Consider the following 9,080-nt stretch of genomic DNA (forward strand, 5'->3'; position numbering starts at 1 on the left):
CAGGAAATTAAAATAGTGCTGGGTCTTCTTCTCCAATTATTTTTGCAAACTTGTTTGATAAAGCTGTCAAATATTAGTAGTACATTGAGTATATTCTTTTGTGCGCCATTAAAAGGTTGTTGCTTACAGAAGTTCCAGAATATCATTAATATGAGATTATCGCGTAACTTCTATGAATTTAAATTAGCTTTGGCTCTTTCTCGTCGTCGGCAGATATATTTAAAGTACTCGTAAATGTTGAAAAAAATGCAACATGAAATTTTAACTAGGGTCATTTATTAAATGTTGACGATGTTCATGATGAAAAAGATTCATCAGAATCACTCATCAATTACTGATCGTTGGACTTGCATACTGTCCCGTTCCGTAATCTTAAAGTTCGCGCCTGGTGCAGCAACTCTCTCTTCGTGATACTCTCTATCCGCGTTATTAATCAGGCTGCAAGAAAGCGGACGAAAAAGCGAGACGGCTATGATTTATAACCAGACGCACAGAGACGGACGGACGCGCCCGGATTTAGATCGCGCAGCGATGTATGCCCAGTTGCGCGATAAATAAAGTCAAGGGGCATTATATTTCGCGCGCGAGAAGCGCGTGAAAAATGATTTTCACGCCGAGTTCAACTGAAATATTAAGCCGTAGGCCGATTTAATTACGCCCTTTATTGCGCTCCATCGTCGTATGCGTCCCAGTTTCATCGACCGTGAGAGATTTAATTACGTATTCGCCAGTCAGATAGTCTGCAAACTCTCGCGATGTGAATTCGAACACAGCGGTGGATAAAGATATTTGGATGAGCGCGCTATTAAACCTTAAATGCTTTTAAAGTCTCAATTTCTGTTAAACATTTCTTTCTGCCACTGTGAAATGAATCATATAAAATATCGATTTATTAAATATCTAGTTATATTAAATATCTAATTATAATATAAATATCTGATTATTTGTTGTAAATTTTATAATAAAAAGAAAAATGAGTTATTAAAGAAAATTCTTTTTTTACTTTATGCATATAGTAAAAGTTTAACTAATAGTCTCATTAAAGATTATAAAATAATTTTTAAATATTAAATTGTATACTATAGGCATAATATCATTAGTTAAGGAACGAATATATTCGAGAAGATGCTTCAAGGCTTTCTACATTGATACGAAAAGTTTTGTAGCGTTTTACAGTTAAAGGCAGTGTGCAACGTATTATATTTATACTTGCATAACGATGAAGCTGCCACGAGTACGACCGGTTGGAAAGCCGTGTATTCATGCCCAAGTACGCTCTTATGTATTTATGTATGAACGATATGCTAAGTGAGAGGGAAGCTCCTCGGAAACGTCTATTATTCAACATAGTGAATTTTGGTTCAAATCTCGCGGATCTGTTTCATGAAATGGAATCGTACGCTCAGCGAATATTTATTTTTCAATTTTACTTAATACTTAATAGACGGATACATTCAATAAATAATAGGTATAACAAAAAAATAGATATGGATGCGTAGAGATACAACTTGCAAATAAATTCAACTTGAATAGCGTTAGGAAATATGGTGCAATTTTCTAACAAATGCTTAAGACGATAAGCTTTAATGCCCATAATAATTATAGCCAGATACAGCATAGTTATTATGTACATTACTAACGATGATAAAAAAGAGGAGCAAACCTAATTTAATTAACCGCAGAATTTATGGGATTGTAGGGCTTGATAAACTTGACGAGAAGACGCGGCATGGAGCTGATAAAACGCGACCGCGCGTATTGAAAGATTACCGTAAATGTCGTGCGATAAAGTTTACAGCGCGCGCACGCTCCGCCAACACAAATTGCACCGGCGGATTTACATAAAAATTACGCGCGTCGTAAACGTCGGCTCTTTATGATATTGCGAGAGCTTTATTGCGGAGCCCCGGCGCTTGTCCGCGTTGCGACGCGTTGCCCGCTCGCGCGACGATCCACCGCCGTGCACGCGCCGTTAATTAAATTCTCATTATGACCCCCTGCACTTCCTTGCTCTTTTCCCTGACCCCCTCCCCGACGTGCGGAGCGGCATTTTACACGGTAAGCTATGCGAGTTACACACTTGCTCGCGCCACGACGTGTCATTAATAACGTGCCCCGCGTCGGTTTACCGACCGCTTCCTGCGAAGAATACGTCATTGTGCTTTAATGAGCCGCGCAAGCTGTACCCCGGTGACCGATCTTCGCGCTTGCCTCAATACACCGGAGGCTGAATCAAGGCGGGCGATGGTGTGTTGATGCCCGCTTTTTAGTCTTCGCCGTTAATATTTCCCGCCGCCACGCTTTCTCTCGCATGCCTCGCGAGGGAGATTTATGTTCGGACGCTGTTTAGGATGAAATCATTCCGGTAGAAGGCATTTATGCACTTCATTCTCTCGCGTAGCTTTAATACCTGATGCCATTACTCTATTTTCTGCATTTTGTCGGTTCGATTATGCGTCAGCGAGATACGTTATATCATATAACACGGACGTACGAATAAATCAATGTCTTCGGCACAAAATAAAGTGTTTTATTGAACGATTTAAACATTATCTTTGATATACCAATTTCTGATGAGACATTATAAAGTTGAGTTGCATTAATACTGAAACACTTGTGAAAAAAACGATTCGAAGTTTGGTTCGAGACTCAATTCAATAGAATGAATTCAGCTTTACAAGCAGGAAATGATTGTTTAATTCAGAGATATTCTAATTATAATTTTTTTTTTTCATTTTCGTAGACCAGCCCATACGACAACTATTTTCCAACATGCTCAAGTAAATTGAAAACTGATTTTGTCACATTTCTAGGACTAGATTCATTATTTTTCAATAAAATTTAAGCCATCATGTCTAGTGGAGAATCGAAATGATCTAATCCCAGCAACAGATAGAGAGATAGAATTATTCAGAAATTCAGACAAATTAGAGGAGTATGACGCATGATGCAACTCACGCAATTCATCATCGCTGTCCACATTGTATATACATCCTTGTCATTAAAGCTATCAGATATGTTGGTATAATAGATCTCCCCTCCCTATCTTTCAAACCGATATATGTGCCGGTTATACGTTCTCCAACTTTACTAGGCGTGTTTATAACGTGAATAAAAATTAAACAGTAAGAATAGAAGATACGAGTTATTCGGGTGTATTATTTTATTTCAGACATCTTGTATATGTATGTATGTAGTATAGTATTTGTATGTGTAATACAAAAAGCGGTTGTTGCAATAGAATAAGTCTGTTAAGGCAGTTGACTAATAATTTTTTCCTGTAAAGATAAATGGTTACGCATATAGCCGATCCATCTCGTTTGTCTGATTCCATTGTCGGTTAAAAGTCATCGAACGGCCAGTCAATTAACTAAATCGTCGTGGCACGTAACGCGCCGGCGAATCGCTCGAAAGTCCCCTGCCCGTCGCACGTTATTTCATTACGGTCGGTGAATAGTGCTTGATTGACCGCGGCGTGTTTGCCAAACGAATTCCTTTTGTAATTCGCAACGCGACTTGTCCATGCAAGAGACTGATTTTTCGCCGCTTCCGATAGATACTCGTGGACAAACCATCGATTTTGTCCTGTTATTGCTTCTGTAGACGGAACGATTAGGACGATTGTAGATTCGATGACTATTGTTTCAGTTTGCCCTAGAAAAATTCGATATCTGGACCGATTATTGATGCTGACATTGAATTTTTTTTTTTTATTTTTTTTTTATTTACGGATCTCTGATCTATTGTATAGGGTGAAATTTTATCTTGCAATTTGTAATGCTGAAAGATAATATGCGATTGATCAAATTTCTGTGCAATTATTTAATATTAAATTAATATTAGAGAAGAGATAACAAAATGTCTTTGACTATTTTTATTATCAATGAGCGATCAATATAATACTATTTAAGAAAAATTTTCTAAAAGTCCATAGGTCTAGAGTATAAGTACGCACAAAAGAAATTCAAAGCAAATACATAGCTTTTGCGGGCTGTCACGAGAAGATTTACTACCAGGTGTTCAAATTAAATTTGTTTACAATAATGTGTATCTCGAACTTCGAAAAGTGAAGAAAATTAGCTATGTGTTTTTTTACATCTATCGAATTTTATATTTTTTATATTTGCAAAGATTAACTTTTAAATTCTTCTGGTAACTGTTACTTAATAAAATATGAATGCCCGCACTGAACTGTACGGCATCCCATGCAGGGAATTGCTATTGTATAGAAATATCAAAACGGTAGCGAAACAAATATATAAAATGTTATATCATCTTCCAAATCGGGATCGAATCCCGATGATTTTTAAGATTTAATTCCTGATTCAGTCATCTGCGCGTGATATTTTCTTCACTTATAGGCATACGCTTATAAAATTAAGATGTTATCTTAATTTAATCAAGTTTGCGAAACTATTCGCAAGATATTCGCGAATGTCTCCATCTCATGGGATTAGTCGACGGAATTCCCGAGTAATATCGGTTTTAGTTATTCCCATGTTGCTTTCGTTATCCGGACAAATCTGTTTGCGCTCACGGCTCTTCGTCTATTTCGCTGTACAAACGTCGTGGAACCGAGTAAACGAATAACGTGCCCAGATATGAATGATAACTCGTCGTGGTTAAAAGTTAGTATTTTTTTGGAAATAAAGGGGAAACTAAGTACATGGTATACGATCTTCATAATTACTCCGTCTAATGCTTGCACAGATGATAGATCAAAGGCCATTCCTTTATCTCGCAAAACATTTTCCGACCGCTCATCGCGACTTGTTAGAAATCCGAAATGAGAAAGAAAAAAATAAGGAAAGCAAGAGAGAGAAAGAGAGAGAACGGAAGGAGAGAAATATGCCGAGGCAAACCACAAAGCGCGTTCGCTCGGAGACACGCCTTTTGCGCGCTAATGGCTTCCGTCGAAAATTACTTTCGGCATCTGACGTGGTTTCCTTACGCTCCGATTATTTCGCCTTCCAAATCTCCTGGACCGATCGCGATGTGTCTTACAAAATATTATTTCCGACTCAAAACTAAAACGAAAAGCGGAGATTTAAAATCCATAATCCGACCATAACGTGAAAAACGATTACATTTTATTTTTATTAATTTGCAATATTTATAAAAATTTAATAGCACACAAAAAAAATTTGCTTGTTTTATTTCATATCCTTTTGTCGGGGAACGTTGAATTATCTTCGTAGACGCGGGGATGGAAGGGCCCGCCGACGCCACCTGCTCTCCCCCACGTCGAATAAATCCACGCGGCGAGAGATTTAGTAACACTTAAGGCGCGTGTACTCGTTCGCCAATTTGTCTCGGGACGGAAAGGTACGAGCCGGTGTGTATACCGGGGCGCGATAAGGCAAGCCCTGAAATGCCTGCCGCTATATTATCACTATCGGTCAGCCTTATTTATTGCGCCGCGAGGGGCAAGCGTGCCGCCGGGAAGGGGACCCGTATGGTATGGTTACTTCTCTCAGCGGGCGAGAAACAAATGGGGCCGCTTCTCGGCCCGTGTCGAGACGGAATTGTTGCAAGTCGAGGACTGACGGAGGCGATTTTGCTTCACGGAGCGGTGTATCCCTAAATTCACTAGTAACTTGTATCGCAAACACGATGTGTTGAGCAACAGCTTTATTTTAATTCACCCAAGAAGTTTCCCGCTCTTGATGTCAGATCAGTCAATGAATTTGCAACGGAATTAGAAATCTTTTACGTTTGAACGATTTTAATTTTTCTAATTAGTTTAAGAACATAAAATGGCATTGGCACTTTATTTTGGACTAAATTAATATACTTTTGAGAGATATTATTTAATTTTTGTTTCCACGCGAATATTTCCGATCTATAAATCAAGTTTCTTGTTTTGCACTTTTGGACGTAACGATTTTGAAGCATCTTACAAAGGATCGATCGAAATGTGGTTTCGACAGTAAGACTATCGACTTTGATTATTGTCACGGATACTCGATCGTCCGACGACGCAAGTAACGTCGTGTGAAACGACGCCTTGGGACTAGCTGGATAACACTTTCGCCGTTTCACAAAGCAAAAGTAGCTCGTTTGCGAGCGTGAGATACCGCGAAATTGCGTAAACGAGAGCGCTTGTGTAAATCGAAACGACGGGTTCTCGTTGCATCATGCAATTCTGAATGCATGCGCGTCTTTGTTTGCACGAGAATCGAACGGTGAAAGAGAAAGAAATTTCCGCAATCGAGTTGGCGGGAATAAAATCGTTGCTTGGATGATTTAGATATCGATATCATATATAGTACGCGTTATTATTGCTAGTGATAAAAGTTCTCGCTACGTTCGATAGAAATAGCACAGTAGAACAAGCGCGATATGTTCAGACCGGCTGCGTCATTTTTTACTTAACTCTCTTTAGATCGTGTTTAGTATAATAATTAGTGCCGATATTGACATTTATAAGCGCAGGATTTGTTACATTATCAAAAAATAAAAATATGTTTTTAGAAAAAATAAAATAATATAATTCAGGATGTGTCGTAATGTCTTTTGATAAAACAAAAATGTGTGATAAAATATCTTGAATGATTTAATGTGTATTTAAAAAATTTAAAACTTCGATTTGGACTCGGTAAGCGGATATGAAATATTTGATATATCGCGGCGGCTCTTTGAGAAAATGTTTTCGATCCTACTTCGCTCTACAGTGTGGTCAAATTATATATCACATCTCGAATGTCTATGTGTGTGCACGTGTATTATAGTTTATTTTGCTTGAAAGAATTCTATGACTTTGCAATCTATGTAATTCTCGTTTGTTACTGCACGCTGAAAATACGTCAGTTTGCTTATATAAGTGTTATACTGGAACGTTCTCTCTTTTTTCCTCATTAGAATGAAGCAACTTTTTATTAATTATATTTCTCGGGATTAATGCTGGAGTACCATTGAAAAGTGTTCGTCGACAAGCTTATTGTACGTTATGTGCGCATTATTTGCACGGAACAACGCGTCTGTGTATTTTCTCAAATACTGCTTCAACACATTTCAGCGTTTGCGATATTGCAAGCCAGAGTATTCAATTGGAATTATGCACTCTTCATAATGGCAACAAAATTACTTTTGGTATTATTCTATTGACACATGCATTTCGTTGTATGCTTATAAATATTAGATAAAGATTGGTATTTTCGCAAGATACCACCGCAACTATTGTCGCTTAAACAATAGCACTTTTTGGATTCCGATTTTAATTCTATCTGTTTATCTGCTTAGCAACATTTTGGATTATATGTGATTATAATTACAGTATAATCAAATTATTATGACATGATTAACAATCGTGAATAAAAAAATTGAGCAAATTATTTTTATTAAAGATTCTATATGAAATTTAAATTTTTATTTAATTTATAGAAACTTTAAAACTACAAAATGTAATTAAATTTGAGAAATTGTTTTGAAAAGTGAATTGCATTATTTCACTTAAACATATCTTTTGGGAATACGCTTTTTTACGATTTAGTACGCGCGTGTAGCGTAATTGAATATATGTATCCAATATTAATCGAGTTTGCAAATAATTCGGATCAACAATTCGTCTAAAAATGACTCTACTGATAGAAATACAATTAAAAGCATCGAAAATAATTGTGCGGCGGATATATGCGAGAGCGAATCAGTGAAAATATTTTAAGCGCGCCTGGTTCGTCCAATTAAAATCCACGAGCATCTCTTTATATTCGCTTTTTGATTCCGCGGTAGCTACTATACTACCCCAACGTGGTTGCATCCAAGTGTACGATGCATGTGCACGAATGCGTGTCACATTTCTATGCGGGGTCTACGTACTTGTTTTTCGCGTTATATTTCGGTTTCCGCGAGGCCAGTTTGTGAAATACACGTGTACAGAAACCGACTAGAATAAAATCTGACAGCCAAAAAAAAAAAAAAAATAACGACGTCATCATATTTATCTCTACAATGTATATATATTGTATATATAATCGTCAATCATATATTATAATCATACATATGTATTTTGGAAATTGCGGTATAAAATATATTTTACACATATAAATTTATGATATAAATTATAAAGGGTTCTCTGATATTTCTATCAGACGGAAAAGGAGGACGAGGGAAAATTTGTTAAAAATATATGAATAATTGCATATATTAAGAAGGTAGAAATATGTATATATGCGATACTATCAGAATCCTCCATGTTGATAAAAAAAAGAATGTGAAACATTTAGTAGATTTTGTTGTAATTCGCTGTTTCCCATTCTTTTAAAAATTTAGAATTTAATTTTTCTAATTTATCTATACATTTTGTAAGTTTATTATGATTGACTTCAGGTTTTTAACTATTACAGATGTGATGTATTCGCATTCGAAAATTAACGTTCATTTTAATATGACGTAGATTGTATCGAAGATGTACCACTTTTTCTTTTTTCTCCTTTTTTCACCTTTCTCAACCCATCAACATGTATACGAGTGCGCGAGTAAAACTCTTTTTCTCTCTCTCTCTCTCTTTCTCTTTCTCTCTCTCTCTCTCTCTCTCGACACATTTTTATGGACGCATGTTCAGCATAATGAGCGTATTCGTTAACAGAAAGAAATATAGTGACGGTAGAAGTAGCAATTACGCGCGTGCACGTAATTTCGGTGCCATTATCGAATCTCTTCGCGAGTTTTGCCACGGGTATATAAGAAAAAAAATTATTCATCGCGTTTTTTTTCATATAATTTACGATATTGCCGCATTTTTCAGCGTACACGCCAAACTTTCTTAGAAGTATCTTATATTAGACATACGGACTTATTAATCCGTTCAATCTACTATTTCTCGTATTTCGTTGAAGGTTTTTGCAGTTTTTCGCTTGCTTTCATGTAACCAAGTTGTTGACATGAATTTTTTTATCATCGAGCATTTACTTATTAAATATTTTAAACTTTATTATTATTAAGAAATTGAATTAATCAATTTTAAGTGCTGATTTGTCATTGTTTTATATTATTTTCTATATCTCCATTTTTTATCTTTTTAGTTTATGATACATTATACTGAATAGAAAAAGAGAGTATATCTATTATACAATATATAT

Source organism: Formica exsecta, unplaced genomic scaffold (assembly GCF_003651465.1).
Source record: "Formica exsecta isolate Colony F162 unplaced genomic scaffold, ASM365146v1 scaffold116, whole genome shotgun sequence".
Lineage (NCBI taxonomy): Eukaryota > Metazoa > Arthropoda > Insecta > Hymenoptera > Formicidae > Formica > Formica exsecta.